The 27,335-nt window shown below is 40.1% G+C and overlaps 1 pseudogene; it reads left to right on the forward strand.

The window, feature by feature from the left end:
* The first annotated feature begins 403 nt into the window (after window positions 1-403).
* The window catches only part of LOC148017892 (serine/threonine protein phosphatase 2A 55 kDa regulatory subunit B alpha isoform-like), a 42,428-nt pseudogene continuing 15,496 nt past the window's right edge, over window positions 404-27,335 (forward strand).

A 27,335-nucleotide genomic window follows, 5' to 3' on the forward strand; every position in this document is an offset into this window, starting at 1 on the left:
GTTTTAAGAGTTGCGTTGCTTATAGGGGATGATAGTGCTGAAGACATTTTGGATAGGTTCAGTACAGCCTATCCTATGCAAGGGCATGCTGATCTGTCTGTTCCTTTCCAAGTAAAGTATGACTGGAAGAAATATGGTGGGGGGAAACTGCTGATGTTGAGTCTCCCAATGCATAGAGATATGATATCCTCTGCTCAACTACAACGTGTATGTCCTGCTCTGTTTTATAATGGCATGGATGGTGAAATAATAGGAGTGGTGGGTAATTGTTGAAATCATTTCATCTTCACCTTCGTTAGAACTATAAAGACCTTAATATTTTCTATGGCTGAGGAGAACATGTTGTTTGGGTTCAAATCTATTTTGTTCGAGCTCTATTTACCACCGACCCACTCTCCCTAGGATGGCTATTGTGGGAGGGGTCACTTTTTTGGTAAAAGGGGAGCGTATTGTAGGGTCTGAAAAAGGGGAGAAGAACAATGATTCGAAGAGGAAGAGAGGCAAATGGCATTGGAAAGAGAGAAGAAAGAGGAAGAAAAGAAGATACTACTCTGATTTTGACTCTGAAAGCTCTGATTCAGATGACAGTTTTGATAGTAGCTCAGATTATGAGACATCGTCATCAGAAGTCACCTCCTCAAGTGAAGATGATCGTAGACAGATGGAGATCTTAAATTCTAAAAGAAGCTTTGTTTGTGAAGGCAAGATGAAGATCCGAGATTCGAAGACACCTTACGGGCAGAGAATTTGGTGAAGAAAAAGCAACGAAAGCAGGGAAATGTGGTCTAAACTAGATTGGTGGTAATCCATTGGGGCTTAAAAGTAGTGGAGAGCCTTTTGTGATGGAGGAAGAGCTAAAGCTGATGCTAAGGGCTGCAGAGTTGAGTGGAACTATTGAAGAGGAAGAGTAGGTTTGTGAACTAGCTGAAAAGGAGAAAGAAGGAGGTGTTTTTCAAATGTTACGACGTGATGTCACTCGATTCCTTACAACAATTCTTATTGGCACAGCAGTTGCAAATATAGCAGTAACTGCTCTAGTAACTGATGCGGCAACTGCCGTGTTCGGCGAGGTAGGAGTCAACGCTACAACTGGAGTAATGACCATTGTTATTCTTTTACTGACAAAGATTATGCCAAAAAGTATAGCTGTTCATAATGCTGCAGAGGTGGCACGTGTAGTGATAAGGCCTGTTGCTTGGCTGTCTTACATTCTTTATCCTGTGGGTAGTTACTTCAATTTCCATGGCTATGCTCAAAGTTTTGGGGCTTTTGGATTGATTGGAATCTAGCAGATGATAAGCTATCCACTGCACCGGAAATTTGACAGCACAATAGAAGGGGGAGCTCTTGCGTTGAGGATTGTTCTTTAAGCAATGTTTGGCTGGGCAGTACCAAACCTGATATCTCTCAAGCACGCTTCTCAAGGGAGGACAATGGAGGATAGTCACAGCCAACATGGAACAAAGGGAGAACTCAAAATCAAAGCTTGATCAGCAGTGCTACATACTATGCAACACTGCTACATACTATGCATAGCCATAGCCAGAGGAAGCACTGCTACATACTATGCAACACATGATTGGACAATACCTCCATCTAGTCAAGTTATATCAACTGAGGCAACCAATATCTTACTGTAACAATTTTATCAGCATGCAAAACAAAAATTGGGATAAAAAAGGCCAGCACAGGATACTCTCACATCAGAGCATGCAAACAAGCAACTAAACTTGTGAGTGATTGTGAAGGACCTGCAGAGGATGAACTATCAACAGAGATGTTTGGTGGAATCATGCAGAGTCGAACTTGTTGGCTGATTTGAACACATTAAAGGAAAGAGTCCTTCTCCAATTCAAATGTGACTTTATTATGGCCTGCATGATTGTATTTTCTTCTTTGAGATTGTATCTTCACTATTTATCATTCTTTGTAGTGTTCAGTATGTTGTGGAAAATGTATTGCAAGGTGCAAGCATATTGTGCTTGTATGCTTGTATTTTTTATGTAATCCTCTTACAAGGGATAGATCAAAAATAGAGAATTGAAGGGAAGTTTCTGGGGGAAGTCACAGGCAGTGACGAGGTGTTGTGCCACTTTTACCATCGGGAGTTTGTGCATTGCAAGTAGGTTGCAACTACAAGTGTCAGAATCCAGAGCTGGAGCACCTGCTTACAGTTTGCTAGAAGCACTTTATGTATTTTGGCATATTCAACAGCAAAATGTCTTCACGTGGATTGCAATTATTTCAGCTCATGTGCAGTTTGGATGAGAGGAGCAAGCTGTGCAACTGTATTGGAAGATGTATGAGTCTTGTGTGAAAGTAGACAAATATCTGTTTGTGACTGTCCTTAAAGTATGCTCTAGCATAGCAGCCTTATCCCATGGGATGTTTATTCAAAATCATATTCTTGAAAGTAACTTGGAGTTTGATCTTTTTGTTGGAGGTGCTCTTGTTGACATGTATGCTAGATCGGACAAGTTGTCCTGCATAGCCTGATCTCGCTTGATTGATCTTCAATCTTGGAATTTCTCAAGAACCTTTGTGGTCATGACTTTGCTTTCGAAAACCCTTCGACAACAGGGTGTCTAAATGCTAGTCCATGTGTATCCCACTTGTTACAATCCATCCCCACACGAAAGGTTTTTTCCCTCAAAAATAAGAAGAAATAGAAGGGAGGGATGGGTGGGCTAAGGGAGGGGTGCATAGTACTACTCAGAGCCCTTTGACAAAATGAAAATTAGGGGTTGAGAGACTAGGGACAGCATGTAGTTCTGAACCGGTGTGCTAAAGTAAACTGGTCATAACTTTTGATAGGCTGCTCCAAATAGGGTATACTATATATCAAAACGGAGTTTATGACGAGTACTTTTAGCCTATGTAGAATGCACATGCATGTGATTTGAGTAAGTACAAAACTGTTCTAAAATAGTGTGCACTCTGCGGGTGGGAAGTGGGCAATTTGGGGCATGACCGGCTAGTCTTCCAGCCGTTGGGGTTCACAGAGGTAGGGAAATTCATTGAGAATGGTTGCTAGGCACCAAGAGTCTTCTTCCAAGGTTAGGCATTTCCATTTGATGAGGCATTCTTTGATGGATCTGGATTGTAAGTGCTTATCTTGCTGCCCAATGATTGCTTCAAGAACATATTGAGTGATGCCCTCTTCATCTATGGGGGGAAGTTTTTCCACATACTCCACTGAGGAGCCAAAAAAGGGTTTCAGCTGACTAACATGAAACACATTGTGGATTTTGGTGGTAGGGGGGAGTTCTAAGTGGTAGGCCAAGTCGTCGACTCTCTTCAAGATTGAGTATGGGCCATAGAAGCGATGGGCTAGCTTGTTACTACTGCCCTCTTTGAGAGTGGAGTAGCGGGACTTAGGCACTTTCAAAAGGACCAATTCTCCCTCTTGGAATTCCAAGTGCCTTCCTTTTTCATTAGCATAGAGTTTCATATGTGTTTGGGCCTTCTGAAGATTCATTTTGCATTACTGAAGTAAAGCTTGCATGTGATCCAATTAAGCTTGACTATGTGGATTGATCTTATCAGTAAAAAAGACTGTAGGAAGGGGAACCTTATACCCATATAAGGCCTCAAAAGGGAAAACTCCAATGCTAGAGTGTGTGGAGTGATTATATGCAAACTCAGCCAAGTGAAGCCACGTATCCCAACTGTGTTGTATATCATGGAAAAAGTGCCTCAAATATGTCTCAAGCCATTTGTTCACTATCTCAGTTTGGCCATCAGTCTGAGGATGGTATGTAGTTGATGGAGCAAGCTTGGTCCCCATGGAGGTGAAAACTATCTGCCAGAATTTGCTCATAAACTTTGCATCCCGATCATGTACTATGACTTGTGGTAAGCCATGCAACTTGAAGATATTTCCATAAACTGAGTGGTGCGCACCTGAGAGGTGGTATATTGGACCTTAGTGGGGATAAAGTGGGCAGCTTTGGTGAGGCGATCAACTATCACATAGATATTGTTCCACCCTTTCTTGGTCACATGAAGTCCAATGATAAAGTTCATTGTGATGTGAGTCCATTTCCCTTCAGGAATAGGGAGAGGCTGTAAGAGGCCAGCGGGCCTGAGTGTACTATTCTTGTTCTGTTGGCATGGAACACATTTGGTCAAAAAGTCCTTAACGTCCCTCCATAAGCCTTTCCAATGAAAGCTCTTGGCAATCCTGTCATATGTTTTGAAAACACCCACGTGACCAGCAATGGGGCAACAATGCATTTCTTCCGTGATCTTTTACGTGAAGGGGGAAGTGTGTGGGATGACAATCTTGCCATGGGACCAAATAAGGACATGCTTGAGCTGATATTGGGAGTTTTCAACCATAACCCCATGCTGTAATTTCTCAAATATGTGGCTGAAATGATAATCTAACAAGTAAGCCTCTTGGAGCTCTTCAACCCAATCACTGTGCAATTCTGAGATAGATGACACTTTGCATGCCCACATTCGAGAGAGAGAACTAGTCACAATATTATCCTTGCCCCGTGTGTGTGAGATGTTGAAGTCATAGTTCTGTAAGGTTGCCAACCATCTCCTTTTCTTAGGGGCCAAAGTAGACTGAGTCAAGAAGTATTGGAGGACTCGATGATCGCTTTTTACTTGGAAGCGGCTACCGTACAAATAGTGGTGCCATTTCTTGATGGCATGGAGGACGGCCAACATCTCTTGGTCATATACATTCATTTGCATCTCCTTCTCATCAAGCTTGTAGCTTTCAAATGCAATCACACCATGCTCTTGCAACAAGAATGCACCAAAACCCCAGCCACTGGCATCACAATGAATGGTAAATAGCTTAGAGAAGTCAGGGCAAACAAGGATGGGGGCTGAAGTCAGCGCGTTCTTTAACTGTTTGAAGCTATGATCAGCAGTGGCATCCCAATAGAATGACTCTTTTTTCAAGCAATCAGTCAAAGGTACTGCAATGGTGGCATAGTGCTTAATGAAGCGTCTATAGAATGAAGAAAGACCAAGGAAGCCACGCAAGGAGGTGTAGTGGAAGTAGTGGGCCAATCCTTAACAAATTGCACATTTTTCGAGTTAGCCTATATACCATTTTTGCTCACAATGTGTCCCAAGTACTCCACAGATGTCTGCATGAATATGCATTTTCTCTCCTTAGCAAAGAGTCGATGCTTTCTCAATATGTCAAACACCCTCCAAACGTGTGTCAAGTGTTCCATAGATGACTTGCTATAAATGAGGATGTCATCAAAGAAAACAAGCACGAACTTGAATAGAAAGAGCTGTAGGATTTTGTTCATGAGGCTTTGAAAGGTGGCAGGGGCGTTAGTCAACCAAAAAGGCATCGTAAGAAAATGGTAAAGTCCACGATCAATCCTAAAGGACGTTTTAACCTCATCTCCTGCCCGCATACGGATTTGATGGTAGCCAGAGCGCAAGTCAATCTTAGTGAAAAAGCATGCCCCTTTTAACTCATCCATCAAATCATCAATCCGTGGGATGGGGTAGCGGTTCTTCACTGTAATTTTGTTCAAATCTCTGTAGTCAATGCACATACGAAAGGAGCCATCTTTCTTTTTGACTAGGAGGACAGGGGATGCATATGGGGAAGAACTCGGTTCAATGAAACCCATCTCCAACAACTCCGTGATTTGCTTTGCAACCTCTTCACGCTCACACTTGGAGAGTCTATAGGGGGGTTTGTTCACTGGGTTGGAATGGGGCTCTAAGTCAAGTGGGTGGTCCATTTATGTAACGTGTCCACCTGTTCACTTGCAGGACACGTCTTAGCAGCCCATCGGGAAGGGAGTCTAGAAAGCGCCGCCCGGCACTCCCACGGAATGTCACGGGGTTTGCAATCTAGGTCCTCTCGAGTTTGCCATGAAGTAGAAGCATTCCGGCCGTTCCCACTTAGGATTGACCTGAATTAGGGTTCTTCTAGTGGTCAAATTCCTAGAACGGCAGCTAGCGTTGAACCCCAAGCGAATTACTTTACCCAGAAACGTAAGAGTCGAAGTGGATTCATGCTGCACTTGGTTCAAGGAGAATGAGAAATGAGAGGGATGCAAAGCTCGACCTCTCTGCCCATAAGGCATAGTCCCATTCCGTTCCCCTAAAACAACATAAATTGGGACTCTAGTATCCTGGATTTTAAGTCATCGTTCCTTGCTATCAATTTCATTTGAGAAAAGTTCCCGGCCAACCCAGACCACCCATTCATAGAACGGACCCATGGCCACATTCACTGCACTTTCCTCGGGGTTGCTTCATTTGTCTAATTACCTACCACATTTAGTTGGACACGCATAAAACATCTTCCTTAATTATCCAATTAGTCACCGGTTTTTCCACATAATCTTAGCACTAACATAGAAAAACAATGTAACAAGTTCCTTTACAACAATTGATCTTATTTATCTTTGGAATACTTCATATAATCCAGCCCGAAGGCTATCTATAATTCGCCCGACGGCAATCCATAATCCGCCCGAAGGCAATCCATAATCTGCAGAAGGCAATCCAGCAATCCTCAGGGATTATTAATCCACGTTTCCGCCCGTAGACTAGTATGCGGGCCTTGAGATCCAATCCCAAGTCACGTCGGCCTCTTGTGCAGGACCTGAAAGGCAAGGGATTTATGGCCAGAGCCCCCTGGCACCCAAGCGTCCTCTTGCTCCTAGTAGCGCCCAATGGAGAGACCTCTCGAAGTGGGTTCGGTCCACATTCCCAGTGCGGCTAACAACCCCCTTGGTTAGGGTCAGGAAGACAGTCGGGGGTAACTGATGCTGCCTCTCCCTCCAGGCCTTCAACCTGAAGCATTAATTATTTTTCCATCTTTTAGTTCTTTGAGCAAAGTAATACAAATAGTGCTCCTAAATTGTACAAACATAATCAATCCAGTGGTCATTTGTTTGGCCAGCTGCTAAGGTGTGAATCCGTCTCTCCAAATGCATCCAGCATTCGATTCGGGATCGATTGCGACTTGACAATATCCACAAGGGTTTGATTTTTTACCCTTTTATCCTGGGGTTAGGGTTTATATCCTATTAATCCAATTTAACCAACACCTTAGGTTCTTAAAAATAAGACAGTAAATCCTGGCGACCTTGTCACTCTAACTTGATTTGATCAATCCACTTGCTAGGCAATACCTAACTTCCTTATCTTGGCAAATCAGCCCCATAAAGGGTGATGTAGCAGGATGACTACTCATCCTCTTGTAAGTTAGACTTGCACTAGAACCTGCCAACCTTATTCCAAGGAGTGGCAAATCTATCTTGTGATTAAAACACAAAGCCATGCGACGTTGCAACTTGTTGCATAGGAGTCGCATCTAACTTGTGGGATCATTTCTCCCATCAAACAGCGTTTCTTGGTCAAGAAATATGTTTGGCTAAGATATAGGGTTTGGGATGTCTTCTTATCCACCACAACCCTTACCTTACTAGGCCGATAACGATTGGCCCTAGGGTTTCTAATGTGAATCGGAAGTCTAATATTAGGCCAATTTGCCCTGGGTAAAAACCCTAAATCGTTATTTTTGGGTGTCCAATTAACCCAATCATTCCATAAATGTGGGTAGGACCTTTGGGTTCAAAAGTCTTGACTTGGCATCCCAAGTACGATACTAGGTAGAATTTTTAAAGTGTTAAGCCCTAGCTAGCACTTTGAGGTGTTCGTTGTACTAACTACTTATGATTTTAAGAATCCTATGTGGGTTATGTCATTACAAGTGATTTAGCTAAATCGGTCTACTTGTCTTGCGACAAGAAACAATCTTTTCTTAGAGATGCTAAATTTGTTCTAAAGGCATAAATAGTTGCAAGACATCGCATTATGCGCAAATATGTGATTCATTACTTCTATGCAACTATAAAGTTTGCAAATACCATTTCTTTCCCTTACTAGAATCATGATGATTGACAATTTGGGGAATAACTTGCATAAAACCTACATAGATTTACATCAAGGAGCTATGCCTACAACCTTTCGTTTAATGCAATTGAATTTTCAAGCTTTAATATGACATGCAACCTTTTCTAGATACAACTTCGACATTTGAAGTTCATGCATGACGAAAATGTGACATGCAACCTTTTCTAGATACAACTTCGTTAAATGAAGTGCATGCATGATGAATGTCATAAGACTATGTTGACTTAATCCGTTCTACGACAATTAATCCGACTTAAAATGCAAGCATCATCGCATGCAACAGGAAAGTTCATGGTTTCATTTCCATGCAATGCAACTACTTGGACAACATCAACAATGATTATGTCATACGAATCTACAAGTAGAAAATTACTACCTAAATGCGTTATGCACTTTTCTTTTCCCCAATCAATCAAAGATGCATTTAAACAATTTCACCTTTTAAACCTAAGAAATATGCGCTTTGGGATTTGCAACTTGGAAATGCTAGCAACCCAATTGCACGACATGCACTAACTCTTGTAAATTGTTCAAGGAGATAATTTCCCAAATGTATTTTAACTAGACTACGTGAACTAGCAACATGCGTAAATGCATTCTTCCCATGAAAATTTAACGTGCCTAATGCATTGCTTTAATGCGGAATCATTCTTTTAAGAACCTGGGCTTGAGGGATCATAGGGATGTCCACGCGTATGCTTGGGGAAGAACTTCCCGCGTGTGTGCCTCTTGTGATTTTCTTGGGATCCATTGACGTGTCAAATTTAGCAATTTGTCTTTGGCTCTTCCGCGTATCGAATCCCATTCTGCCCTGGATTTTTCTATTCTGCGCGGGACATAGCCCTTACAGAATGTGATTTTTGGCTAACCTGCAATAGTGTGGGTGAACAAGGCTTATAAAAGCCTTGTTTTTAGAAGCTTCTAAGGAGCTTCTATGCTTCTGGGCAGAAACTACGTGGAGAGAGAAGAAGTAGTCTAGTGGGAGAAGATGGCGATGACGAAGATGGAGGTGATAATGATGATGGTGATGGTAGAGTGGAGCAGCAGCAGCGCTGCAACAAGCGGCAGCGGCGGCATGTGACAGCGGTTTCCTAGCTTGGTGGTGCTCTCTGACAACACGGCCTCCTCTTCTCTCACTTCGTGCCTCCCCCTTCAAGCTCTAGTGGGGAGGTTTTATAGTGTGTAAGGGGGGGGGGAGATCCACACACGTGGAGCCTTCGTCATGCATCCCCACACCACACTCCTCCCTCCCTCCACTTAGCTCCACTTGCTCGCATCAGCTGAGGGGAGGGGGTAAATAATAAACAAATTTGCACTACTTTAATAATTTATGCATTTGCCTTTACGTAAGGGGTGTTTCTCATGCGGCTTGCGATTTTCAAGCCTTAGTCTCATTTGCACGACACGGAGCCGAAATTCAACATGGTGCGCGGAGGAAACACTTAGCCACCGACATTAATCAACACGCGAGATGATTTGGCACAACTTTTTCGGGGGTGTGCGGTGATCAAAGTCCCTTAATATTTCGAGCGGAAATATTACATTCTCTCCCCCTTAGAGGAATCGAGATGTCCTCATCTGGAGAAGAACTGGGGGTATTGTTGGTTGAGAGCACTTTCATCCATCCAAGTGGCATCCTCCTTGGGATAATCTTTCCACTGGACGAGGTATTCTCTCAAGGTTCTGGATCTCAAATGTCTCTCCCTAACATCTAAGATCCTGTCAGGCCGTAGCTCAAGGACTCCTTGGCTAGGCATTACAACTTGTTGATCATCAAGTATATGACTAGGGTTAGATACATACTTTTTTAGTAGACTGATATGGAATACATTATGAACCTTTAGGTTCTTAGGGAGTTGAAGTCTTTAAGCATTAGGTCCTAGGTACTTGAGAATCTTGTAGGGTCCACAATACCTTGGACTTAGCTTCTTGCATTCACCTAAGGATAGGGAGCTCTTCTTTGGGCGTACGTGAATGAAGACCATATCTCCTTCAATGAAGGATCTATCTTGTCATTTCAAATTTGCATATGCCTTCTATCTATCCTTGGCAGCTTGGATGTCCTGTCTTATTGACTTCATTTGATCATCCATATCTTCCATCATTTGCTTTGAAGCTTCAACCCTTAAGGTTGGATCTAAAAACTTTAAAGGACTTCGACAATCGTGCCCATACAATGCTTGAAAAGGGGTCATCTGAATGCTTTGTTGATAAGAAGCATTGTAGGCAAACTCAACCAGTGGCAAATATTGGATCCACTTTTTGGGTTCACACAGCAATGTGCCCTTAGCATATCCTCGATGACTTGGTTGACTTGTTCCATTTGACCATCGGTTTGGGGATGGTAAGCTGTACTAAAACAGAGTTGAGTCCCAATGGCTTCAAAGATAGCTCTCCAGAAGTGTGATGTGAAGAGAGAGTCACGATCACTAATGATTCTTATGGGTAACCCATGTAGTTTGAATATCTCTTTGATGAACAACCTTGCAATGTCTGAGGCTTTATAGTTTGTCTTAACATGAATAAGATGTGCAACCTTGGTTAGCATATCAACCACAACGATGATGGAGTTGTATCCTCCCTGAACTTTGGGCATGCCAACAACAAAATCCATACTAATGAATTCCCATTTCATTTGGGGAATGTCAAGTGGTTACAACTTCCTTGGCATTTTGACATGCTCAGCCTTAATGCGTTGACAAGACAAACATTTAGTGAAATATTTGAGAACGTCGCCTTTAAGCCTCTCCCAATAATAGCTCTTTTTGATTGCATTGAGGGTTTTGGCATAGCCAGGATGTCCTGAAAAAGGGGAGTCAGGAGCTTCCCAAAGTATCTTCTGCTTGAGAGACTGGCTTACTGGTATACATAATTTCATTCTATAGTAGACAAGTCCACCATTGATAGAGAGTTCTTGATACTTTGCCTGTAGCTTCGGGTCTTGATCCTTGATAGGGATCTCCCTTAGCATCTTCTGATAGGTTGGATCATGGCATGCCTCTTCTCTAGCTAGCTCAAGAATTGGGTTGTTTGGCATGGATACAAAGATTGAGCTACAAAAGGTGCAAGAAGAGTAGAAAATTTCTAGAGAGGGTGAGGAAATTGGAAGAAGAAGTAGAAAGACTATGCAAGGAAGGAGAAAAAGACACTACTAAAGCTATTTGCATGTCAATAGAATAGTGCACCAGGGAGGAGGACTCAGCCACCATGAGCCTGGTGATAGATGAAGGTTCAAGCACCACTACCACGATAGTAGAGATTGAGCCAACATGTGTTAAGAAGACCTCACGAGTCATATGTAGGAAGCCATGTTCTAGCTATAGAGGGATCTCATATAGAAGATAAGAACCCTTAGTCGTGATAGAATCCCAGAGCTAAAGACTTGTAGCACCTAACTTTTAACCCAAAGAATTCATAGTTCGATTGGGAATTTCAAGAGTATCCAATTGATCATCGCAACTTGTCAAGGAATGTTCTTAATGAGTATGAAGAGAAGATACCACCCAAACATATTTATAAGAATCCTTATGTCCCATATCAAGGAAGGGCATAAAGACATAAATACATTTTTCATGAATTCAAACCAAGTTCAATGATGATGCTTGCACAAAGGCAACGATGTGACTTAGTTTAGGAAAGAGAGGATATTTCTTGATGGAATTTGCATAATTCAAGGTAAATCTCATCTCATTTCCTAAAAAATGGTAAAACCAAAGAAAACTAAATACACCAAGCATGACAGAAGTGTGGTGTCACATAGATGTTTTGTGCTTGCCCTAAAAATATAGTAATCTACTAGTAAGGAAAATATTGACCTCAATCATCCCAAGTCCCTTTAGAGTTGAGGTCCTCGACAAGGATTTTGGATCTACTCATTAAACTTCACAACTAAAAACCAAACCAAACATGTAGGAGTTAGCATCCTAGGACCTTCAATAATGGAGGATTTCTCAATCAAGAAGAAAACCACAAAGGGACTTAAGAAAATAAGCTCGCAAGGTTAACTTTAAATATCAATAGTAAAACAAAGCTAGTTTATGTAATTCTATCACCAAAGCATAATTTTAGGAATTATATAACAAATAGAGAAATCAAAAGTTTCCAAGATAAGAGAGTATCCATTGAAAGACCAACTAATTTTCAAGATATTTCTCAATGAGGGTCTTTTTTATTTCTAATGTCCTCGTTAAGAGTTAGATAGGAAAGTTGGAACTTTGCATAATATCTTTCTACTCCATCCATTACTTTCACTGTTTCATGTGGTGATTAATGTGCTATCCTTTTATGGCACAATCATTAATAAAGCAAGTTAGGTTGGGTTTACCATGCAAACTTGAAAGTGATGGCCTAAAACCCAAAATCACCTAAGCATGATTCTCTACCAATGTCAATCCCATTTCTTTTGGACATCTACCCACATTCTATATACCAATAGGAAGAGGGATTTTGATGCATGTAAAAGAAATGTGACCTTCAGATCCATTGTCCATGTTTGAAAGATAAAGCGTGTGGATTCCTTAGGAACTTGTCACTTAAGATTGTTGGAGTGTAATCCTTAGTGAGTTCATGGCTATGATAGGCATAGAGCATGACGGTCTACTAGGAATAAATTTGATGATAAATGAAAAATGGAAAAACCACGATTTGTGGATAGTGGTGATGATACTGCACATCCTATTGTGCAGATTGGAAAAATTCCTTTGTCTATGCAGGATGGGAAAAATAAATACCTATCCGATGTATTTCATGTCTCGAATATCACCAAGAATCTGGTTTTCGTTGGTCAAATGGTTGAGTAGGGCTTGCAGGTCAGATTTAATCCTCATGGATGCTTTGTTGAGGATATGAAAAATAAATGTCGCTTGATAGCAAAAGGAAAGAAAAAGGATGCAGAATGTTTACGTTGGATGCAGACATGCCTGAATTGAGTGCAGCAATGTTTGCACATGGGACCGGTGTAGTTGCAGATATTGATATCTGGCATAAACACATTGGTCATGTTAATGTATAACGACTTAAATCAATGCAAGCCCAAAATATTGTTGCAGGATTGCCTAAATTCAAGGTTGCAGAAATGCATAAGGTATGTGAAGCCTCCCAATTTGAAAAACAGGCAAGGAAACCATTTCCTAGACATGTTCAAAAGAGTAAGAAGCCATTGGAATTAATCCACTCTGATGTGTGGACTACTAAAGCTGCATCTCTTGGAGGTTGTCATTATTTTGTCACATTTATTGATGACTATAGCAGAAAAGTTTGGGTGTATTTTATGAAAAAGAAAAGTGAAGTTTTTGGGCATTTCAAAACTCTTAAAGCTATGGTTGAAAAAGAAATAGGCCTGCAAATAAAATGCCTAAGGTCAGATGGAGGGGGAGAGTATCTCTCAAATGAGTTTGCAAGGTTCTTGCAGGAGCATGGCATAAAGCAGCAATATTCATGTAGTCATATCCCACAGCAAAATGGAATTGCAAAAAGAAAAAACAGGCATATTGGAGAGGTATCTCGTGCCATGCTCAATGAAAAAGACCTGCCAGATTTTTACTGGGCTGAGGCAGTTGCTACAATAGTCTACATAATGAACAGGACTCCCACTGCAGCAATAAATGGCATGACTCTCGAGGAGAGGTATACTGGTAGGAAACCAGATATTTCTCATTTGAAAATTTTTGGTTGCATTGCCTATGTTCATGTGCCAGATGAGTTAGGATCCAAGTTGGATCCAAAAGCTGAGAAGTGCATCTTTATTGGTTACTCTCTGCAGCAGAAAGGGTATAGATGCTATAACCCTTCTACTCGTAAGTTTACAGTGAGTAGAGATGTTGTTTTTGATGAGATGAGTAGCTGGTATAAACCAGTAAATGTGATTGATAATGTAGATGCACAAAATGGTAATGCTGCACAGAATTCACAGCAGCAGTCACAAGATATTAATGGACCTGGAGCGTCCTCTAGCAGTGGTTCACATTCTTTGCCATGATAGGCAAATTGAGATCAGAAGAATCGTCTCAAAGCAATGCAGATAGTGGTATGCATGTATCACGAAAAAGAAAAGAGAAGGTAGATCAGCCCATGTTTGATGTGAATGCAAGCCACTCTTATGTGGATGGTGAATCCACTGGCTCAGAACAGAGCATTGATGATGAGTTGGGTATTCTTTCTATTGTTACACCTGGAGTAAGGAAGACCAGGGATGTTTTGAGAGCACCTGGGAGTGAACCTACTTTGCACAGGTCTATCAGAGTTAGGTATCCTGTGGATAGGCTGAAATATGATGGATTTATAGCCATTCACTATGCCTATATGGTCAAAGTGATACAAGAACCAGAACCCACTTCTTTTGAGCAAGCCATGGGAAAAGAAAAATGGGAGAAAGCCATGGATGAAGAAATGGATGCCTTGGAAGCAAATGCTACATGGGAATTGGTACCTTTGCCTAAAGATAAGAATGCAATTGGTTGTAAGTGGGTTTATAAGGTGAAGCACAATGTAGATGGTTCTGTGAACAGATACAAGGCAAGATTAGTAGTCAAGGGGTATGCACAAACATATGGCATTGATTATGAAGAAACATTCAGCCCGGTTGCAAGGATGGCAACTGTAAGAGCAGTCATTGCTATGGCTGCATCAAAGGGATGGTCTTTACATCATATGGATGTAAAGAATGCCTTCTTGCATGGTGATTTGCAAGAAGAGGTCTATATGGAGCAGCCACCAGGTTATGTGCATACTGTTCATCCTGAGTTTGTTTGTAGGTTAAAGAAAGCCTTGTATGGCTTGAAGTAAGCACCTAGAGTATGGTCTGACAAGATAGGACAGTATCTTGTCACTATTGGCTTTCAGATTTCCAAGGCAGATTTCTCACTTTATGTGAGAAAAACAGAGAAAGGTATTATGCTACTTGTCATTTATGTTGATGATTTGATTATGACAGGTGACAGTGATGAAGATATCCTTCATGTGAAAATACTATTGAAGCAGAAGTTTGAGATGAAGGATTTGGGAGAGCTGCGTTATTTCTTGGGCATTGAGGTGATTAGATCACCAAGTGGGATACGGCTCTTGCAGAGGCAGTATGGATTGGACATGCTGTCCAAATATGGGATGACAGGCTGTAAGTCTATTTCAGTTCCTTTGGAGCAGAATGTGAAGCTGAGCGCAGATGCATGTGAGCTTCTGGAATACCCTACTATGTACAGACGCATAGTAGGAAGTTTGATTTATATGACTATCACCAGGCCAAATTTGAGCTATGCTGTTGGATTGGTAAGTCAATTTATGCAGACTCCAAGGAAACCGCATTTAGATGCGGCTAGACGCATACTTAGGTATGTGAAGTCCACATTGCAGTATGGACTACTTTATGAGACTAGGGTTCAGGTACAGTTTCATGGATACACTGATGCTGATTGGGCTGGTAGTATTTCTGATAGACGATCTACCAGTGGATATGTGTTCTCTTTTGGGAGTGCTGCAGTCACTTGGAGCAGCAAGAAACAAACTACAGTTGCCTTGTGGAGCACAGAGGCTGAGTACAGGGGTGCAGCAATGGCTGCATGTGAAGTAGCTTGGCTGCATAAGCTACTTTATGATATGCATCAGCCTACAGATGGGCCAGTTGTCATTTATTGTGACAATATGAGTAGTATACACTTGGCAAATAACCCAGTCTATCATGCTAAAACAAAGCACATTGAGGTGCATTATCACTATGTGCGGGAGAGGGTTTTACTAGGTCTTATTGATCTAGTTTATGTCAGCACAGAGGATCAGGTAGCTGACATATTCACGAAGGCATTGGGCGCAGAGAAGCTGTGCAAGTTCAGAAACCTGCTTGGTGTGCAGGAATTGGGATTGAGCTCGAGGGGGAGTGTTGATATATCGAGATCCACTCGTGATATGCCAGGGTGATCGTTGTGCATTTATGATACCGACTTGTCAGTTGCAGATGCGGTTGGTACACCGCCCATGAATAATAGCTAGATGACAACTATCCTTATCTACTCTAGTTCGTGGCTCAGTTAGTATGCCACCTTAGTTAGTTGAGTTTGGTTTGAGACCCATATATAGGGTTCTTCTATTTCTATGTACTTGAGTTCATTTGGCTTACACAACTAAGAAGAGGAAAACTATTTTCAGCCTCCACCTTTGTGTGTATTCCCCCATTGTGCAAGCAAGAAAGCTACAAGTGAGACTCCTTCCTTCTCTCCCACAATCTTGACATAATACTCAAGACTATAAGGAGTTTTCATAAAGGTCTAGTGATGATTTCATAATTTAGAATGAGTCCTCTAATTAAAATCTATATACTAAAGAAAACATTAAGCATCTTTAATAGATCTTAGAGGGCAAAGGTTTAAAACAACCCTTGCCTCTTTAAGAAATCTATTCCAATTCCATCTTTGAATACTAGATGCTCTAGAGGACATTTGTGTTTTTCAAAATTGGCATTTTAAGATTGGAGTGAAATCCTTACTAATGTGATGGCTATAAAATGTAAAAACCATGAACTCCTATTACGAAGACCCTCATTGAGAAATAGAACACTAATGGAGGATTGGATAACGATCCAAGAACATAATGGATTATTGCTCTTTAGAACCCACATAAGTGTTATACACAAACATATAGAAACAAGCTAGAGCTCCAAATTCAATCTAGATACCATCTCTTTGATGCTCAAATGATATTCATAATGCTTTACTATCAATAGTAGCTGATTTTCAATATTACAAAGATTTTGCATAAAGGTTAAGTAATGATTGCATAACTTAAAAATACCCCTATACTAATGTATTTACCCAAGAAGGGACTAGTCACCTTAGTACTATTCAAGCAAAAAGGTTTATAAAAACCTCTCCATGCAAGAATCTATTACAACTTCATCTCTTAGTACCAAATGATCTAGAATACTTTCTTTTTTCTCTAAAATTGGCAGTTGTAGTGGTTTTTCCCTCCTTCACTCTAAGACTCACCTTTTTTAACAAGCTAGATAATCCTATTAACTTTTCCAAGGTAGGTAATTTTTTTGAATGGAGCCCATAGAGGTTCTTAATGAGAGGATTTTGACAAAGTTTCTCAATATGTCCTTGTATATATCACACATTAATCCTTACAAAATAATTGGTGCATTGCTACACTTGTGAGTGCATTGGTTCATTGGTGCATTGGGTGGGCTAGCCAAATGGCACAACTATATATGGAAGGACTCCCCATTTAGTTACAAAAGGTCATCTTGTGCCTATATATTATTCTCCCTTATTACTTATGGTTCCTCACACAAGACCTATATTTGATTATGTAAGCATTAGGAGCCATTGGTATGATGTGAAGAATGATCCCATTGTGGAGTAAATCTATGCATAATTTGAATTCCATTTTTCCTTCTTTGATAGTAATCTTTTCACTTTTTTCCTTATATTCGTCCAATTCTGAGTTGGACAGATCCACAGTTGCAAATATATGCATCCAATTTTGAGAAGGGTAGATCCATAGCTACCATGGAAATTTAAAGAGAAAGATTCTTTGGCTTGTAGAATACTCAATCAGAGTAAGCTAATGTGCCCTTAACCCATATACCTATAGATAATCTACAAAGCAAGGGATTAGAATCCATTACTTACATTTATTAGCTCTCCAACCCTATGATAAGTTTTATTTTATCCTTATAGCTCAACTTTACTAGGGCATTGGATGCTAGTTTATCCCTTCCATGCACATATTACATGTTGTGTGCATCACATAACTTATGTGGCTTCACACTATACATATTATAATCATTTAATGAAAGCACAAATTGTCATCCAATTATAGTGCATGATCATGGATCCCTATATGTATCTATTCTTGTAACTTATTTAAAAACAGTTCATACACTTTTAGAAGAGTTGTAATTTTACATTAGAAAAAATATGCTCTCAAAAAGGGACCCTTAGGTTATGCATTAATAACTTCCCTTGTTCTAAGATATTTGACACGGAACAATGGGAGAAAATTTAGTGTTTACATTTTATCCACTTCCTTTTTCCGCTTAGACCCATAACTTATAAGCTTATTCCTTTATGTCTCCTTTAAATCCCTATGTCTAGTGGGTTCATTAGAAGTCCAAAAAGAAAGCATAAAGTTTGAGGATTCTCTCCCACTCCATAAAATGTATTTTCTTCCCCCAAAACTTCTTTTGGTGACATTATACTTAAGAGAACCTTTTTTTCGTGTCTCTTAGCAAGAAATGCTCCCAATTTGATCATTCACTTACCTCTATTTCAGAAATATTCTCTTCTCACATAGCCATATCCACACAATCACCAATATCTTCTACACATCACTCCCTAATATCTTCCATTCTTTCATCTCCATGAATCTTCTTCTTGAATTTGTTTAAATAGTATCTACAAGCTATTAACAACATCCTCATGGTTGAATGTATGCTATTTGTTTTGACACCATGAAGAATAAGCATGGACAATGCATTTAGAAATAATTCATGACTCTACATGTAGCCAAAATAAAAAAGTGTTGACTAACTAAAAAATCATGTTATTTTGGAGAACCAAGCATAATACTTGGATTCAAAGAGGTTAGACATGGTGATCATGATATTTTGAAAAATCAAGTAGACTATTTGGATTTATGAAGGTTAGAGATGGTGATCTAAAATGTTCATACAGTACAAAGGATTTGAAGATTTCTCTCTATAATATTGTAATTTGGTTAAAAAAAATTCAGAGAATATATCAGGTTTTACCAAACTAGATCCATACATGACATAGAGCAAGGAATACCAAATCATAGTGAATAGGAATAGTAAATAAAATAAAGAATACATAGGAAATGGTAAGAATAAAGATTATATCTGAAAAAACCTTGCCATATCCATTATGATAATTGAAAATGAATGAATGAAAATACAATAGAACACATTGTAGTTGAAGATACACTTCCAACAGTGCATAGATCTCAAAAGATGTTATTTTCACATAGGCATAGCACTTCTACTTTACCCCACTTAAACCCGTGAACTTATCTACACCTTGGGTTTCTCTCACACAATAAATGAATCTAAAAACAATGGTAATACATTAGTGTATGCAAAATAACACGTAATGGAGAGAGTGTATACCATCTGCTTAAAGAAAGTCTATGAAAATTAATGTGCATATACCAAAAGCAACCCTTGTTCTTTTCATGTGTGCATCTCTACATAATGCTTCATCATTCTACACACTTAAGATATGAAGCCCTCTATTCTCATACTATTTTAAGTGAAAGTATACCACACACACACACACACACATCCTAAGCATGCTAAAGAATTGAAAAATATAACATTTTAGCATGGTGTAAGAATTAGTTCATTATGTTTTTTCTTGATGCTAGCTACAACAATTGGCATTGCGGCTCAAACCATCATTTTCTCACTATACTCTCTACATTTCCATACTCTATTCACTCTCCACCTTATATCTCTATTATCTCTCTTGCCTCTTCTCTCTACTCTCTCTTCTTTTTCCTTTTATATATCTTCTCTTCTCTATCCTCTCTCTTCTTTTCTCTATTCTCTCTCTTCTTTTTACTCTCTTCCTCCCCATACTTATGTCTCTCTCTATCTCCTCTCTCCTCCAAATACCCATAGTTTCTCTTTTCTTCACTTATCACACCATATTGGGGAATATGGGAATTTTCCATACCTTTGGGACACGTGGTCAAATCTTTGGATTTGTCATAACTTGAACACTATAACTCCAAGTCAATCGCTCTATAGCTCAATAGATTCTATTTTTCAGGTGCTTTTCAATGACAGGTCACATCATATAGTTTTTAGAACTTATGGACATGTTATCCAGGTGCCACCTTTTTAGGATTCAAAAAATGGGAATTGGGAGATTCCCAAACTCACTAATATTGTGAAATTAAAATTCTATTCTCACATTTTCCTACTACATCTCTCCTCTCTATCTTCTCCTCTATTATCTTTCTTCTCTCCTCTCTCTCTCGTACTCTCTACTCTTTACTTTCTCTCCTTTACTCTCTACTCTATTTTTCTCTTTTCTCCCTTATCTCCTCTCTTTTTCTCCCTCCTCTGTCTCTTTTTTCTCTCTCTATCTTCTCTCTCTCCTCTCTCTACCCATACTCTCTTCTATTTCTTATCTTCTCTCTACTCATACTCCCTCCCTCTATTCTCTCTCTCTATATTCTCTCTTCTTTTCTCTCTACTCATCCTCTCTATATCTCTCCAATATTTTCTTCTATGTTCCCTCTTCTATCTCGTTTTGTTTCTTCTCTTGATTCTCCTCTCTTCTCTTCTCTCCTCTCCCTTCTCTTGTCTCTCCTCTCTTTTGTTTTTCTTTTCTCTCCTCTCTCCTCACTCTGCCCATATTTTCTCTCTTGGCTTATTATCTCCTTTCTCCATTCTCTTTTGTGCTCTCTTAAAGCAATCCTCTATTTCACTTCTTTCTCTTCACCTCTCACAACTTTCTTTACTCTTTCCACCCTCTCCTCTCTCCTCTTCTCTCTCCAGTCTTTCTTCTTTCTCCATCCTCTCTTCTCTCTCTATCCCCATCCTCTCTCCTACTATCCACTCTCTTTTCCTCTTTTCTCATTTCTTTGCTCTCTCTTCTTTTTTCTCTCAGATCTCTCTACACATATTCCCTCTCCCTTCTCTCCACTTTCTCTCTTCTTCTCTCTTCTTCTCTCTTTTTCTCCCTCCTTCTACTCTCTATCCTCTTCTTCTCTTTCATCTCTCTTCTTCCCTCTCTCTATCTTTTCTCCTCTCTTCTCTCTCCTCTATGTCCTCTATTGAAATCTTTGGATTTGTCATAACTTGAACACTATAACTCCAAGTCAATCGCTCTATAGCTCAATAGATTCCATTTTTCAAGTGCTTTTCAATGACAGGTCACATCATATGGTTTTGAGAACCTTATGGACATGTTATCTGGGTGACACCTTTTTAGTATTGAAAAAATGGGAATTGGGAGATTCCCAAACTCACTAATATTGTGAAATTAAAATTATATTCTCACATTTCACTACTATATCTCTCCTCTCTATCTTCTCCTCTATTATCTTTCTTCTCTCGTCTCTCTCTCTCTCCTACTCTCTACTCTCTACTTTCTCTCCTTTAATCTCTACTCTATTTTTCTCTTTTCTCTCTTATCTCTCTTTTTCTCCCTCCTCTGTCTCTTTTTTCTCTCTCTATCTTCTCTCTCTCTCCTCTCTCTACCCATACTCTCTTGTATTTCTTATCTTCTCTCTATTCATACTCCCTCTCTCTATTCTCTCTCTGTCTCTCTCTATTCTCTCTTGTTTTCTCTCTACTCATCCTCTCTATATCTCTCCAATCTTTTCTTTTCTCTTCCCTCTTCTCTCTTTTATTTTCTTCTCTTATTTCTCCTCTCTTCGCTCCTCTCCTCTCCCTTCTCTTGTCTCTCCTCTCATTTTTTTTTCTTCTCTCTCCTCTCTCCTCACTCTGCCCATATTTTCTCTCTTGGCTTATGCTCTCTTTTATCCATTCTCTTCTCTCCTCTCTTTATGCATCCTCTATTTCACTTCTCTCTCTTCACCACTCTCAACTTTCTCTACTCTCTCCACCCTCTTCTCCCTCCTCTCCTCTCTCCAATCTTTCTTCTTTCTCCAATCTCTCTTCTCTCTCTATCCCCATCCTCTCTCCTACTATCCACTCTTTTTTTCTCTTTTCTCATTTATTTTCTCTCTTCTCTCCACTTTCTCTCTTCTTCTCTCCCTTTTTCTCCCTTCCTTCTACTCTCTATCCTCTTCTTCTCTTTCATCTCTCTTCTTCCCTCTCTCTATCTTTTCTCCTCTCTTCTCTCTCCTCTATCTCCTCTATTGAAATCTAGGGGGAGATATAGAGAGCTTGAGGTCTTGTAAAACACGTAATAAATAGAGAATGCACACAAGATAGGAAGATGGAGGTGCTAATGCTTCTTCTTTTGCTTCTTTGTCTCAACTATAATAGTCTACCAAGAATAAACAGAGTAAAGTATATGTAATACATAAGTAGTCTATAATGTGAACATGTTGTTAACCCTTGGAAGACCAAGATGGAAAAATTCAATCCATTGAAAGTGAAAGATAGTTCCAAGGCAAGAGAAAGATAGAGGAAAAAGGTGCGCTCAGAAAAATCTGAAGACACTGAGCAGAAGAAAAATTCTAAATGTAGCGCACCTTAATATTTTAGCAAGAAGAGCGCCAAAAACATTGTAATTCATTTTGTAATAGAGTTTCAGCATGTAAGTTGTAAAGAATAAGAGGTGCAAAGGCTAAGGCCAGTGCTAATAAGAGGAAAAACGAGTGGAGGAATGGACAAAGTATAACCAAAAAGAGGATGGCTTCCCAAGGAGGAGATAGGGTATGCATAAAATTCAAAAAGTAAATAGACAAGCTCATTCTTGGTGTGTGGCCAAACTTGTTCTCTTCTTGCTTCTTGCTCTTGGTTCATGTGCATGAGAGAGGGAGTCTGAGAGAGGGAGAGTGAGAGAGAGAGTGTGAGGAACCATTGAGAGGCTCTTCTTCTTCTCTTTGCATCTTAATCTTCTTTTCTCCTTTCTCGTACACATGGCTATAGAGGTCAAAGCTTGGAGCATGGAGTTGGAACTTGTGTGAGAGTGCATCTTGGATTGTGGAGCTATCAATGGATTCCTAGGAGGTGGCACTTTGATGAGATTCAAATCTAAGTTCATGCATTCGTGTGTGAAAGAGTGTGCATGGCTATGTGAGAGGTAGTCATAGCTCTTGGTTTGAAATGCTTGAAGCAATAAGCGGCATGTGGGTCCTACTAGTGTGCTCGCAAGGGTGACATTTTGGTTCCATTACTGGGACAAACGGATTCAAGCTTGAGTGCTTGCATGCCCCAAATAGAGTGAGGAAGTATGAGTTTTTATCCAAAGAAGTGCTTGGTTTTAGGTAGGAAGTGAGAGAGCTAGAGGCCATTTGATTTCAATTGTAGATTAGTTTAGGTTGAGAAAGCTTTATATGCATTGGTTAGAGTAGGAGAACTGAATTTTGATCAAATTTGAGACATTAAGGTGCCGGAAATAAGGAGAAAATGAGAAAAAGATAAGTCTTTGTATAACTAGGGAATAGAGAAAGAAAGGAAAAATATTTTTAATTCCTAAAAAAGAATAGGGATAGAGAAGAAAAAAACAAAGGAGTAAAATGTGGAAAAGGGGAAGAGAGAGCTCATTTGCACACTGAGAGATTGAAAGAGAGAAGTATTGAGAGAGATAGAGAACTACAGGTTAAGAGGTAGCAATACCAAAAATCCTTGGCATTGTCACATTTAGGTGCTCTAGGTATGCCCTTAATCTTCATGGATGTGTGTTGCATTAATTTCAAACCTTGGATGTAGTAGCAAGTAGTACATTGAATCCCTTGAATTAATCCTGTGCAATTCGGTGTTTCTTCATGTGCTACTCAGATGATGACCACAAACCTTGAACAGTTGAATCCCCATTGGGCTCAAACATCTGAGTCACTTAAGTCCACTCAAATGCATGCTGACTCAAACAAGAATCCAATTGCGTCCACTTTCAGGCCTCAAATGGTTGACCCTCAATCCTTAGCAGATGATTGACTTAGATGATTCAATGGGCACCCCTCATCCAATTTTGAGCCTAACCACTCTGACAATCATTTTTCTTCAAAGACCACTTGAATGACCGAGCCTAGGACTCAAACAAGTTGCCCATAACACCAATTTTTACCATTTTTAATCATTCCAAGACCTCTTAGATGAGATCATAGAGCTATTTGTACTCAAAACTTTGACGTACCAATCCAAGAGTGACTAAAATAACTAACCACAAGTGGCTTACCCCTAGTAGAGACCTACGTTGAATATGTGGGCTTAACACCCATCAAACCACCTATCAAGACCCATGAAAGATCCAAAATTGACTACTAGATGTAATCAAGATCCACATGGGAAAGATGCAATGGTATAAAATTGATTGGATGTGATTGATTTCATCGAAGATTACACTCTCCATTGTAGACACTTAAGCGCATGTGAAATATGGAAAGCTTGATTTCACATAAATCACATTGACTTGCACCACTCAAGTGTATAAGTGTGTGTAATTTGTAGACTGATTGGATTGACAAGAAACACACTAAGGAGCATTAACCTTTAAAAAAACCCACTAGTAGGAGTGCAACCCTAGGAATGAGATGGGTAACCAAAGTGGCCAGAAGGAAATATCTAGGGAAGACAAAACCATCAAACTATTGAGGGAAGGGCATATTGGCCAGGATTAGAGACCTATCTTTTTCCGGCCTAGTCGATCTCATGGAAATACTAGTGGGTCAAGATACAAATACAATGGCAGGTACCAGGTCAAAGGAGATTGACCTCAACCTTGACCTTGACCTTAATGTGGCAAGGTACATAGAAAGCAGATGGCAACTTATCATGGAGTATAACCAGTAGACAAGGATAACACATCATGGAAGACCTGTAGTTGATATCATAAACTCTCTTGAGGAGGAGATGATAGCTAGGAGCAAAGGGCCCAAAGAATATGCCAGGAGACAGAGCTCAATGAGGTTCATACAATCCTAGACATCCCAGGTAGAAACAGAATGAGAGGCAATGCCAATAGGGAGAGAGTCTTAGAAGCCAACCTTACAATGAAGGAGCTACTCATAAAACTATTGTTAAACAATACCAACCCTAAGCAAAGTGGGAAAACCTTGGCAACATAATTGATAGCCAGGCTAGGAGTCACCCCAAATACCAGGAGCCAAACAAAGATACCCATAATGGCCAAGCAACTCAATAAATATCAAGTAAGCAATGATCCCTATATCTTTGTCAAGAAGTTTGAGCAAGTGTGCAAGGCTAACAACCTCATGGACCCCACTCAACAAGCATTTGGTCATTGCTTGGGAGACAGTGGACAGGGACTTGGTTTACCGATATGATGTTGAACACAATAACTTTATCCATCTAAAGGATCTCTTCATCAGGAGATTCTCAAAGGTAGGATACTCTAATAACCTCATTGTTAAGCTAATGAATATGAGTCAAAAAGACAAAGAGGACATATGAGACTACGTCACACATGTGAGGAGTCTCTATAAGAGGATACCTATAGCTTAGAAACCCAATGAGAGAGCGTTCTTCACCATATTCATTAACAGAATCCATAACCAAGAAGTCTATAAGGCCTTAGCAAGAAACTCAAACCTACAAAGGGATGTTCTCATACTTTGAGGAGTCCATATGGATGGATGACTTGCTCAGAAAGAGAAGCTCTAGGGCTATGCAACAAGGTAGCAACACGTTTAGAAATGCCTATAGAATCACAATACTTAGTGAACTAGCAGTCCTTAGCAAGCAAGGTAAATTAGAGAGCATCAACTAGAGCCAAGCGATAGTTGAGGTCAATGACCAAGTTGTACGAGTCAATACGAAGGCCAATATGACCTCATGTGCCGTATGTGCATTTTGGAGGGAGCCAATTGCCATCTGAATGTCTCGATCCTAGATCCCAACCTTGTCCCAACTAGAGAAGATTCGTGCATGGTACTATGCATTTGTGAGTGCCAAAAGGGTTGCCATACCAGTAATCATATACTCAACCATACTATTTAGGAGTTAAGCAGCCTTACTATGGAAGGGGAGTCCCTTTGGCTCTACTCGCACCTAATGATTCAAAGCCACACACTCCAAGGATCGACATCAACCCAACTAGAATCCCTAGACCGTGAGGACCTATACTGACCCATCCACCAAGTGATACTCGAGTGCAATTTGTAGAGGAACCACTAGAGGAAGACTCATACATGAACCCTTATGTCTCTTATGATGAAGAGGGTAATCCCATGTTGATAGACTTTAGGCCTATGCTAGTCATGGTAGAGGAAGAGGTAGAGGCCTTGGAAGATGTTAGAACCATGAGCCCATAGCATGTTATCATCTCTCTACCTTGAAAAGGGGAAAGTAAATAGGGAGAAGGACGACTTAAGGTGCCATGAATGTGAATTTATACATCTCTTCACCAATTTTCCTAGGTGAAAAACCTCCACTAGTTTGGCAATCGTACCATTTGTGCCACATCATTACATGGACCTAGTAACCTAGATGCAACCTCTATAGAGAATAAGAGCCCGCTAAGGAGAAAAAAGAGGACAAACGCAAAAATACACTCAAAATAGAGAGTGTGACCACTTTAACAAAGGAAAAGCAGGTCACTGATTCTGAAGCAAAAACATCTGCTCCTAAGACAAGAGAGAAGGAAAGTTCTAATGTTAGAGAGTATCTTGACCCCAACCAGCAACTAAAGTTTGTGGATAAGGTCAAGGAATGTATAAAACAAGCATAAGATCACTTGTGAGATGATAAACCTATCATTGAGTATAAGATCAATGAACTCTCAACCATGAGCCCACCAGTCTCTCCCAAGTACTTGAGAACAAGAGAGGCAATATTATCACATGCACAACTATATGGGTAGAGCATGGATGCCACGAATAGAGGGGTCACCCAAGGGCATTCGTAGGAAAACCAAGAAGCCCATGAGGGAAAGACAATTGGAAACTTTCTAAACATGCTTATGTAAACTTTTGTAATGTTGCCACTAGGTGAATTGCTTAGGCAAAACCTTGACTATGGTAGGGGCTCAAGCAATACGTAGAACAAACCGATGGCCCAACCATGATGTTGTGATGCACATACCAAGCCTAACACTGAATCCAATTTCTAAGTCCCCACAAGTGAATACCTTTTGAGAAGACACTAACATGCATGTAGTCTTACGTGTCGTTGCCCTAGGACATACTATGTAGAAGGGGCTAGTAAACATATGAGCATGAGTTACTATAATTATCTATGAGATCGTGTAAGCATGGAAAACCCACTAGTAGAAACTATATGCTTCAATGTCACTCTAGTGAATGAAATAAAGGTTAGACCATTGGGAGTCTTGAAGGATTGTCCTTTAAAGATAGTGGAAGTCCAATTCTTTGTGAACTTCATGGTCATGAAGCGAGTGGATTATGATATCTTTCTATGCAGACCTTGGATGAGGAATTTCTAAGTGATAGAGGACTAGGTTAATGGCGTGATATTCTTAGGCAATAGATTAGTAGCAGTCCGAGCAGAGATGGAAACTTGGAAAACCTGGCTAGTGGACCTGAATTCCATCTCTGCCATGCTAAAGGGTAACTCAAAGCCCACAAGCAAGTATGGACCTATAACGAAGTACATTCCTTGTCTTGATGATGAGGGTGACTAGATGCATGTATTGGCAATCCTTGATCTTATATTCTTGGAGGATGAGAGTGAATATAGAAAAGCTCTAGATTCAACTAGTAAAAACAAAGCCATAACCTCAAACCTACCCACAGTGCCTCTATGGAGGATGGTGAGAAGTTCCATCATCCAACCAACCCCAATCACC

The sequence above is a fragment of the Lygodium microphyllum genome, chromosome 21, assembly GCF_053477565.2.
Source record: "Lygodium microphyllum isolate KBCC chromosome 21, Lygodium_microphyllum_v1.1.10, whole genome shotgun sequence".
Classification (NCBI taxonomy): Eukaryota; Viridiplantae; Streptophyta; class Polypodiopsida; order Schizaeales; family Lygodiaceae; genus Lygodium; species Lygodium microphyllum.